Source organism: Humulus lupulus, chromosome 1 (genome assembly GCF_963169125.1).
Source record: "Humulus lupulus chromosome 1, drHumLupu1.1, whole genome shotgun sequence".
Classification (NCBI taxonomy): domain Eukaryota; kingdom Viridiplantae; phylum Streptophyta; class Magnoliopsida; order Rosales; family Cannabaceae; genus Humulus; species Humulus lupulus.
Genome location: NC_084793.1, coordinates 40,898,720 through 40,909,776, shown reverse-complemented (window position 1 = coordinate 40,909,776; position 11,057 = coordinate 40,898,720).

Sequence of the window (11,057 nt, the reverse complement as noted above, 5' to 3'; positions counted from 1 at the left end):
CATATCCATACAATCATATAATCATGCCTATCATATAATCATTAAATCACACATAAACCAAGTATGCCCTCCAGGCACGCTAATCAAGGCCCTTAAGCCTTGTTATTGACTTTGGGTCATTATAACTATCCCCTCCTACTGAGAATTTCGTCCTTGAAATTTTACATGAATAACTCAGGATACTGATCCCGCATTGCTGACTCAAGCTCCCAGGTCGCTTCCTCAACCTTGCTATTCCTCTACAACACTTTAACTAGAGGAATCGTCTTGTTCCGTTGAACCTTATCTTTCCTATCTAAAACCTGAACTGATCGCTTCTCATAAGACAAATCTATCTGCAATTCCAAATCTTCATACTTCAACACATGCATTGTATTTGAGACATACTTCCAGAACATAGAAACATGGAATACGTCATGAACTCCTGACAATGACGGTGGCAAAGCTAATCTGTAAGCCACCTGCCCGATCCTCTCCAAGATCTCAAAGGGTCCAATGAATCTAGGGCTTAGCTTGCCCTTCTTCCCAAACCTTCTCACCCCTCGCAGTGGTGAAACTCGTAGAAACACGTGGTCCCTAACTTGGAACTCCACATCCCTACACTTAGGATCAGCGTAGCTTTTCTGTCTACTCTGTAAGGTGAGCATTCAAGCTCGGATCTTCTCAATAGCCTCATTAGTCTTCTGAACCATGTATGATCCCAAATACTTTCTGTCACCCATCTGATCCCATTGAATGGGCAATCTACATCTCCTCCCATATAACATCTCATACGGACCTACTCCAATCGTTGATTGATAACTATTGTTGTATGAAAACTCAATCAATGGGAGATGCTTACTCCAAGATCCCTCAAAGTCTATCATGCATGCTCTGAGCATATCCTCCAATACTTAAATCGTCCTCTCATATTGTCCATCAGCCTGAGGATGAAAGGTTGTGTTGAACTTCAACTGAGTCCCCATAGCCTTCTGCAATCCACCCCAAAACTTGGAGGTAAAGATAGGATCCTGGTTTGACACTATAGACTTGGGAACCCCATGGAGACGTACAATCTCCCTCACATACAATTTTGCATACTGATCCACAGTATAAGTCGTCCTTACTGACAGAAAGTGAGTTGACTTGGTGTATCTATCCACTATCACCCACACCGAGTCATACAGCCCCACAGTCCTGGGTAAACCTCCCACAAAGTCCCTCGTGATATCCTCCCATTTCCACTCGGGAATACCCAAAGGCTGTAGCAACCCTGCTGGTCGCTGATGCTATGCCTTCACCTGCCGACAAGTCAAACACTTGGTCACGTATTCTACCACATCCTTTTTCATCCCAGGCCACCAATACAACATCCCTAGATACTGATAGATCTTTGTGGTGCCTGGATGAAGTGAGTACGGCATGGTATGTGATTCATCTAGTATCTCTCGTCTAATCCCCACATTAGTCGGAACACAGATCCATCCTTGATTCTGCAACAAACCAACCCCAGAAATAGAGTAGTCCTTAGCCGTTCTTGTTAAGACATTCCCTCTAACTTCCTGTAATTGCACCTCTACCAACTGACCTTCCTTAATCCGTTCTATTAGGGTTGACTGCAAAGTAATATTGGCCAACCAGCCCACCACCAACTCTATCCTTGCTCTGGACATCTCTTCTGCCAACTCCCTTGATACTTGAGTATAACTAAACAACTGTCCCGGGCCCCTTCGGCTCACCACATCAGCCACTACATTGGCTTTCCTTGGGTGGTAAAGAATATCACAGTCATAGTCCTTTACCAACCCCGGCCAACACCTCTGCCTCATGTTCAGGTCCTTCTGGGTAAACAAGTACTTCAAACTCTTGTGATCCATGTATATCTTGCACTTCTCCCCATACAGATAATGTCGCCACACCTTTAATGCGAATACCACCGCGGCTAACTCTAAATCATGGGTAGGGTACTGCTGCTCATACTCCTTGAGCCGCTGTGATGCATAATTGATAACCTTCTCGTTCTTCATCAACACACAGCCCAAACCCAACCTCAACGCATCGTAATATACCACAAAATTTCCTTCCTCCGAAGGAAGACTCAGCACAGGTGCAACAATAATTCATCTCTTCAATTCTTGAAAAAATTTCTCACACTAGTCTGAAAATAGGAACTTCAAATTTCTGTGTCAATTCTGTCATCGGTGGAGCAATCTTAGAGAACCCTTCCATAAACCGTCTATAGTAATCTGCTAATCTGAGGAAACTCCTAAATTCTGAGGCATTCTTTGGCCTCGGCCAGTCTCTCACCGCCTCCACCTTAGATGGAACTACTTTAATCCCATCCTCACCAACAATATGTCCAGGGAATGTCACTTCTGGTAGCCAAAACTCACACTTATTAAATTTGGCGTACAATTGATGGTCTCTTAATCTCTGCAAGACCTATCGAAGATGTTGCTCATGTTCTGCTCTAGAACTGGAGTACACTAAGATGTCGTCGATGAAGACAATCACAAACTGATCCAAGAAGTCCTTGAACACCCTCTTCATTAACTCCATAAAGGATGCTGGGCCATTGGTCAAACCAAATGACATGACCAGAAACTCATAGTGCCCATACCTAATATGGAAGGCCGTCTTCGGTATATCCTCGTCCTTGATCCTCAGCTGATGATAACCAGATCAAAGATCAATCTTCGAGAATACCGTCTTTCCCTGCAGCTGATCAAACAAGTCATCGATCCTTGGTAGAGGGTACTTATTCATGATGGTTAACTTGTTCAACTCTTTGTAGTCTATACCCATCCTCAGACTCCCTTCCTTCTTCTTCACAAACAAACCGGAGCGCCCCATGGTGAGTAGCTAGGTGATTAGTGATGAAAAATGCATATTTATTTATTTTAATGGTCAAAATAAATTATGTTTAATTAATATTTTCATGGAATTAATATAATTTATTTTATAAATAAAATTATTTGATTATGATTTAATTTATTGTTATTTTGTAGGAATGAAAGTTTCATTTTGGCATAAAGAAAAATAAAGAATAAATAAAGAGTTAAATATGAAAAACAATTGAAAAGTGGTTTTCTTGAAGCCCAAAAATAGACCCAGAATTCGACCCAAAGACCCAGGACCACCAGCTTCCTCTTCTCCCCCAGCGCGCCACTTGGCGCGCCCCTTGCCTGCCACGCGTCCCAGCCACCCAGCTCTCTGACCCGCGAGTGACCTGCGCGACCCAGCTGGAGCCCCAGCCCGACCCGCTTGCTGCCAGGGCTCTCCTTCAGCTCCAGCCGTCCACATGGCGCTTCTCCATTGGCTGGGCTTGGTCAAAAGTCTAGCCTACTACGGCCACCCATGAGCCCAATCTTTTAAGCACTTTGGGCCTTGAACATCCCATTTTGAGCTTTTAAGCTCACCTTTTTTTGGTGTTTTAGAAAAAGGACATATTGACCATGCACCAAAATAACTAGGTTAATATTTATAAAAATATTTGATTTTTTAAAATCATTTTTTATTATTAATATTTCAGATTTATTGTGTAACCCCCATTTTGTTGTTTAATTTCTTTTTAGTCATTTTCTCCCTCTATAAATAGGGACTCTTCTTTCATATTTACCATGTAATTTTTAGGTAGCAAAACTCTACCAAATTTTAGTCTCATTTCTCATATTTTCTCTCTAGAATTTCATGAGAATGTCTAGCATAATAGGCTAACCTTCTTAGGAAGGTTAGGATGATCCTATAAGCACTATGACTTTGTTTGGTATTTTTGATTCACCATGTGTTTAAAGTTTATATATTTTAGTGATTTATTTTCTTTCATCTTTCTTCATCTTGTATTATCAAATTAGTGAAAATAATATAGACAATATCTTTATCATTTTCTCCATCTAATTCATATATATTTACGTTTGCTAAATCTATATAGAATTAGTCATGCTTGCTCTATGTATATTATAAATAGTAAAACTAATATTTGTGTTAGGTTTTATGTCCAATCTTTTATTGCATTATTGCCAATGGTATAATGTCATTTTTAGTTTCTCATAAGATTTATCTCATATTTCCATGGTAAAGAATAGTAATCACTTGAATACATTTTTGTGAAAAATATTTGTGCTTCAATGTTAAATCTTCAAAAGGAATAGTTAGGATGTGAACTACGCATTTGTGTAATTTTTATGAATCAAAGATCCAAATAAATAGGTATGCATATTGGTGACTCTTGATCCTTCCTACTTGTTATTTATTGTTACATCACACTTTAGTCTATCTTTATTTCTAATAGTTAAATCTCAAAAACAACAAAAATATCACTTGTTCTATTTTCCTCATTTTATTTATCTCTAAATTTTATTTATTGATTAACTTTATTTCTTTGCCTCCTAGTGGAATCGACTGCCCGAACTATACTACAACCATCGCTTAGTGGATGCACATTTTGGGCGTTAAACACTAGGCAGGATAAACCCTAAATCAAGAAGCTCTTGTAACTGTATCTTCAATTCCTTCAGTTCCACCAGTGCCATTCTATATGGTGCCCTCGACACTGGCTCTGTCCCCGACGCTAACTCAATGACGAACTGAATCTCCCTGTGCGGAGGCAGCCTTGGTAAATCCTCAGGGAACACATCCAAGAACTCATGAACTAATCTAGTCTCTCCTAACCTTGTTGGCAACACTCTATTAGTATCCAACACACCAGCTGGGAAACCTATACATCCTCCCTGTAATAGGTCCCTAGCTCTCAGCCCTGATATAAAGGGTATGGGGGGTCCACATACCGCTCCCACAAAAACAAAGGGATGATCTCCCTCAGGCTCAATCAATGGTAGCCCCATATCTAACCAGCCAATCCATTCCTAGAATCATATCAAAGTCCTTCATACCTAACTCAATCAAATCTACTGATAACTCCCTACCATCAACTATCACTGGTAGTGCTCTAATCCATCTCCTAGAAACTACCAGTTCCCCCGTAGGCAATATAGTCCCAAACCCCGTAGTATAATACTCACTAGGTCTACACAATATATCAATCACCTTACTAGAAACAAATGAATGTGTTCTCTAGAGTCAATCAATACTGTAAAAGGAGAGCCAACATTAGAAAGCTGAGCTGTCACCACTGAGGGACTAGCCTCGGTCTCTGCCAGTGTCAAGGTGAACACTCGAGCTAGAGTCAAGCTATCCACCTTCCATGTTCCTCCTTTCTTCACTGTTAGGCAATCCTAATTGAGGTGTCCCACCACCCTCACACACATAACAAGCCTTAGCCCGACACTCGCTCGGATGGCATCTTCTGCACCTCGTGCACTCTGGGTAGCTTCTCCATGTATCACCGCTTCCTTGGCAGCAACCTTGAGCACCCCGACCCCTCCTATCAGGACCAACAGTGGTCGAAAGGTCAGGAGTCTTTCTCTTCAGATCACTGGGGCCTCCGCCCCTACCAGAACCTGAATGTGGAGGCACTGTCCTGCGAACCTCCCGTCTCGCAGCGTTCTCCCTCCAAATCCTGTTTTCTGCCTCCTCAGTGATAAAAGCCTTCTCAACAGCCTGGGCATAAGTCGTCCCCCCAGGTACCATTTTAATTCTCACATCTCAGCCTATCATAGCATTAAGCCCTCTAATAAACCTGTCATGCCTAGCTGCATCAGTAGGCACAAGGTCTGGTGCGAACTTTGCAAGTCGGTCAAACTTTAGGGCATACTCTGTAAGGTCATATTTCCATGTACCAACCCCACAAATTCATTCACTTTCGTTACCCTGACGACAACATTATAGTACTTCTGACTGAACAAATCCTTGAATCCATCCTAACCTAGAGTAGTAACATCTCTCATTTGGCAGGCCACTTCCCACCAGATGCGGGCATCCTCTCTCAGCATATATTTGGCACAAGCCACCCGGTCATTACCTTTCACCCTCATGAAATCAATGATAGAGGTAATCATACTCATCCACTGTTCTACCTTCAGCGGATCAGGTCCTCACTCGAAGGTTAGAGGGTGCTACCTCCTGGACCGTTCATACAATGGCTCCTATTTGTTTCCAACTTCTAGTGTCTGTAAAATTGGTGCAACAACAGGTGGCACAATAGGTGCATCACTCTCTGACGGAGCCTGCTGTCTCAGTAGACAGATCTACTCTTCCTGGCTCTTAAGCCGGGCTTGCATGTCTGCCATAATCTGTTGCCAATTCTCAAGAACTGGCGGAGGGTTCTGGCCCTTGTCATCATCTCTAGCCTCAGACCCAGTGTCAAACCCCCTAGTTCCTCTGAGAACTCCTTGGCCGTGGTGGTCAAGCGGCCTCATATGTACACATCACCACCTAAGCTCTCCACTTAAGGCTGGGTGAGCTTTTCTTTCCCTTTACCTGCACCACATAGCACCCATGAGCCAAGGCCCAGCAAGAAAACACAATACAACATGATATAATATCAACAATGACCATAATAATCATTCAGGACTATCAGTCCAAAATAGGTAGGTGACAGTCGCAAAAGTCACTAAATTGGGAATAGCTCCCTTCAGCCTTGTGACGATAGGGTTACCGGGGCTTAACAGATAAGTGATCCTCTCACTAGCTTAAACGGGATAGATGCATGGTGACTAGTCACCAACATAACCTTCCTCATGACCATAGAGTCATAACCCTGGAATATCGTTCCCTAGCCATGTGACAAATGGTCACCTGGGCCTTAGGCCCTGGCTCTGTGTAACTAGTCTTAGACTAGCCAAGCGCTTATAAGTTCATCGACCTTAGGGTCGGTCCAACGTTAATGCCTTAGATCCATTCAACACTGATATCGATTAGATCTAATCTTCATTCAGCCCTGCATTCAGGACGCTTATGCCATTTCTGACTCTTAGGTCAATGTCCCTTACTAGTCAGTGCCATATACAAGTAAACAACATTCACTAGCATTTAATATGAAATCCATGTCCACATTTATCAATAAACATGCCTCAATAACAATCATGCATGTCATATATACACAGGGTTCAGTTTTCTTACCTCAGATTCGAGCTAGAATGAATAAAAGAACGACCCTTGAGAATGATCAACTTTTAGTCCTTTAGCGGTTCCCCTAGTTATAACCAAACACGGGACATCATCAATAAAAATGATCAACATAGGTTTCCAAACCAATATTTAGCCTCTGGGATATCATTCCAAACTAATCCAAGTACAAGGAACAATCCCGAGGCCTAAAACTATGTTCCTGGGGTCAAAACACACAAACGGGCTTAACCCTGCTCAAGGGCTACGGCCCTGGCACCTTGGGCCGCGGCCCCCAGCCACCACTGAGGCAAGGGCCGCGATGCCCAACAAAGGAAAATTCCCCCATCTGCTTCTTTGGGCTAGGGCCGCGGCCTCCAACCCAGAACATGCCCAAACTCGTTCTCCAACATCCCAAAGCCTCCAAAATCATGCCTAAACATTACCAAATCATCAAATCAAAGTTCCCAAGCTTCCCAATGGCCCAAAACCATCAAAATCCAAGGCTCAATCGAACCAAAAACTCAACAATTCACAAAAGCCAAGTCAAAGCTTAGAAACTCTAAAAACTCAAAACTGTAAACTTAGATTACCTTCGATTGGTTTGTTTTTCATCAAATCCTTCAGTCAATAAGCTTCTAATCTTTCCTAGGATCGCTATGCCTCGATCCTCACTTGATTCCGACTCCTAGAACTCGAGATATCTTCGAAAACGCTTGGAATGGTAAAATGAACTAACGGGAAAAAACGAGTGGTTTTCTAACGTACATTCTATCTGACAAGCTACTTCAAGCTTAAGTAACCTCAGATAAAACCTAGTGCTCGGGGTCCCAAAAACCTCCCTGGGGACATTATAGTCAAAGCCTCCAGAATGTCATCCTGATCTCAATAACTCCCAATTTATCACCAAATAAACATTCTTATTACCCAATAATTGACCTTGTTATGACAAAACCGCTAATCCATTATATAGGATCGTCTCATGCTGAATAGCTCAAATATATCTCCATAATAATGGAATCTCATTCACAAATCACAATATGCACCCAAATATACAAATATACCCTTAACAGGCCAAATTATCAAAATATCATAATACTCAAATGTGGACCCACATGCATGCATATAACATCATATTATAATATAATTCACATAAACATGCATATATTCATTTAATGGCATAATTAAACAGTTATGGCCTTCCCGGCCTACTAATCCAGCAATTATACCGTATTAGGGATTTCAGGGCATTACAACTATCCCCTCCTTACATAAATTTCGTCCTCAAAATTTACCTGAACAGCTCGGGATACTGATCCTGCATATCTGACTCCAGCTCCTAGGTCGCTTCCTCGACCTTGCTGTTCCTTCACAACACCTTAACTAAAGGTATCATCTTATTCATGAGGACCTTATCCTTTTTGTCAAGTATCTGAATTGGCTGCTCCTCAAATGACAGATCTGACTCAAGCTCCAGATCTTCATAACTCAAAATATGATTCACATCAGATACATACCTCCGAAGAGTTGAAACATGAAACACATTATGCACGGCTAACAATGCCGGAGGCAAAGCTAGTCTGTAAGACACTTGACCAATCCTCTCCAGGATCTCAAATGGACCTACAAATCTAGGGCTCAGCTTTCCTTTCTTCCCAAACCTTCCCACCCCTTTCCATGGCGAGACTGTAAGGAAGACATAGTCTCCCACTTGGAACTCCACATTCCTGCGCTTGGGATCTGCATAGCTCTTCTGCCTACTCTGAGAAGCGAGCATCGGAGCTCTAATCTTCTCAATGGCCTCACTGGTCCTCTGAACTGCCTCAGGACCTAAGTATCTTCTTTCACCTATCTCATCCCAATGAATGGGAGATCTACACTTCCTACCATACAGCATCTCATAAGGTGTAACTCCAATGGTAGACTGATAACTGTTGTTGTAGGAGAATTCTATCAAAGGTAAATACTTACTCCAAGATCCACCAAAGTCCAGTACACATGCTCTTAGCATGTCTTCTAATATCTGGATCGTCCTTTCAGATTGCCCTTCTGTCTAAGGATGATAAGCAGTACTGAACTTCAACTATGTTTCCCTGGCCTTCTGCAAACTTCCCTAGAACTTGGAAGTAAAAGTAGGGTCCTAATCTGTCACGATCGACCTAGGCGCTCCATGGAGGCGCATGATCTCTCTCACATAGAGATCTACATACTGGTCAACTGTATAAGTAGTCCTCACTGGGAGAAAGTGAGCTGACTTGGTGTAGCGATCCACTATCACCCAAATATAATCATTTTGTAATGCCCCGGATTCCCTAATGTGGTTTAGCGGCTGGATTAGTAGGTCGGGAGGGCCATAACTGCTTAATTATGCCATTAAATGTGTTTATGCATGTTTATGAGAATTATATTATAATATAATGTTAATTGTATGCATGCCGATGTTATGTGTTGAGACCACATTATGATGTGGGTTTGCTCGAGCTATTCGACATGAGACGATCTTAGAATATTGATTAGCGGTTTAGTCACAACAGGTTTAAGTGTCGGGACTTGGGTTGAGTCTCGGGGTGATTTTGATGATTAGAGCATTACCGGGAGATAATGGGTAATAGGTTGTGAGTTATTGGTGTTTGATATTATTGAGAATAGCGGGAATTGGAGAGCGTTAATTATGATTAACGAGATAGGAGGGAAGTACCAAATATGCCCTTGGGAGTCTTTAGAAATTATTAATTGACCTAGGGGTAAAATGGACATTTCACCCCTAGGATAGATATAACCTTTGACAGCTAAAGAAAGTGGTGGAAAAACAGAGTATGCAAAAGAGTTCTCCCGTACCTTCTTCTCCTCACCATTCTTTGTGGGTTTTGAACCAATTTTGAGGATTCAAGCTTGGGAGGCAAGCCTTGGGAGTTTGGGAGTGTGTTCCACCATTGAGGACTATCATAAGCCGAGCTTTGGGTAAGTTTCTAACCGTGGTTTTCTCTGGTTTGCCCTGTTCTGGTTTTATTTTGCAGCTGAGATTTCTAGGGTGAACTCATGGTTTTGTTGAGAGTTATGGCTAGGGTTCCCATGCTTGTGATGTTTGGGGTGTGTTAGAATGGTTTTTGGGATCATTTGGCATCAAGAATAGGATTTGGAAGCTTGGAAATCGAGTTAGAATCGAAGGAGTTGAAGAAGGTCGGTTCAGGGGAGATTGGGTCTGGAGGTAGCGCTACAGCGCCCACCTTAGGGCGCTATAGCGCTCCTCAGGAGGCTTTCTGGCACATGGGTGGTTCTGAGTTTAGCGCTGTGGCGCTAGGGGTTGAGCGCTGTAGCGCTACCCTGTTCCTTCTAAGTCCCGTTTTGAGTGTTTTTAAGGGTTTTTGACTTGGGGTTTCAATCCTTAAGGCCCGGGATCGAATCTACTCACCGTGTGGGCATGTTTCGAGCTCCCGAGGGTGGTGCTTAGGTTAAGACCCTATTATTATGGATTCTCATTAATGAAGGTTATAATTGGTTGTGAATAGGTAACCACTAAGGAACTAAAAGATCGATCGTTCTCAGGGGTCGTCTTTATCGTATTTCTCACTCGAACTTGAGGTAAGAAAACAGTGTATGAATACAGTTGCACCCTGTATAGGTATATGACATGCATGGTTTGATATTGAAGCATGTTGGTTGATATATGTGGACGTGGATTGCATATTAAATGCTAATGAACGCTGATTACCTATTTATGACACTGACTAGTCAGGGACCGACTCTAAAGTCGATGATCACGCATTGAATGGCTTTATGGCATTAATGCGGGACCGACCCTAAGGTTGAAGAACTTATAAGCGCTTGCCTGGTCTACGACCAGATGACTATAGCCAAGGTATATGATCCCGATGACCGTTTGTCACATGGCTAGGGGACGTTGTCCATAGCTTCGACTCTAGGATCGAGAGGAAGGTTATGTTGGTGACCAATCACCATGCACCTGTCCTGATCAAACTTATGAAAGAACCACTTGTCAGTTGAGCCCTGGTGACCCTATCGTCACATGGCTAGAGGAGACTGTACTCACTATTGTGACTTTTGGCTAGTGT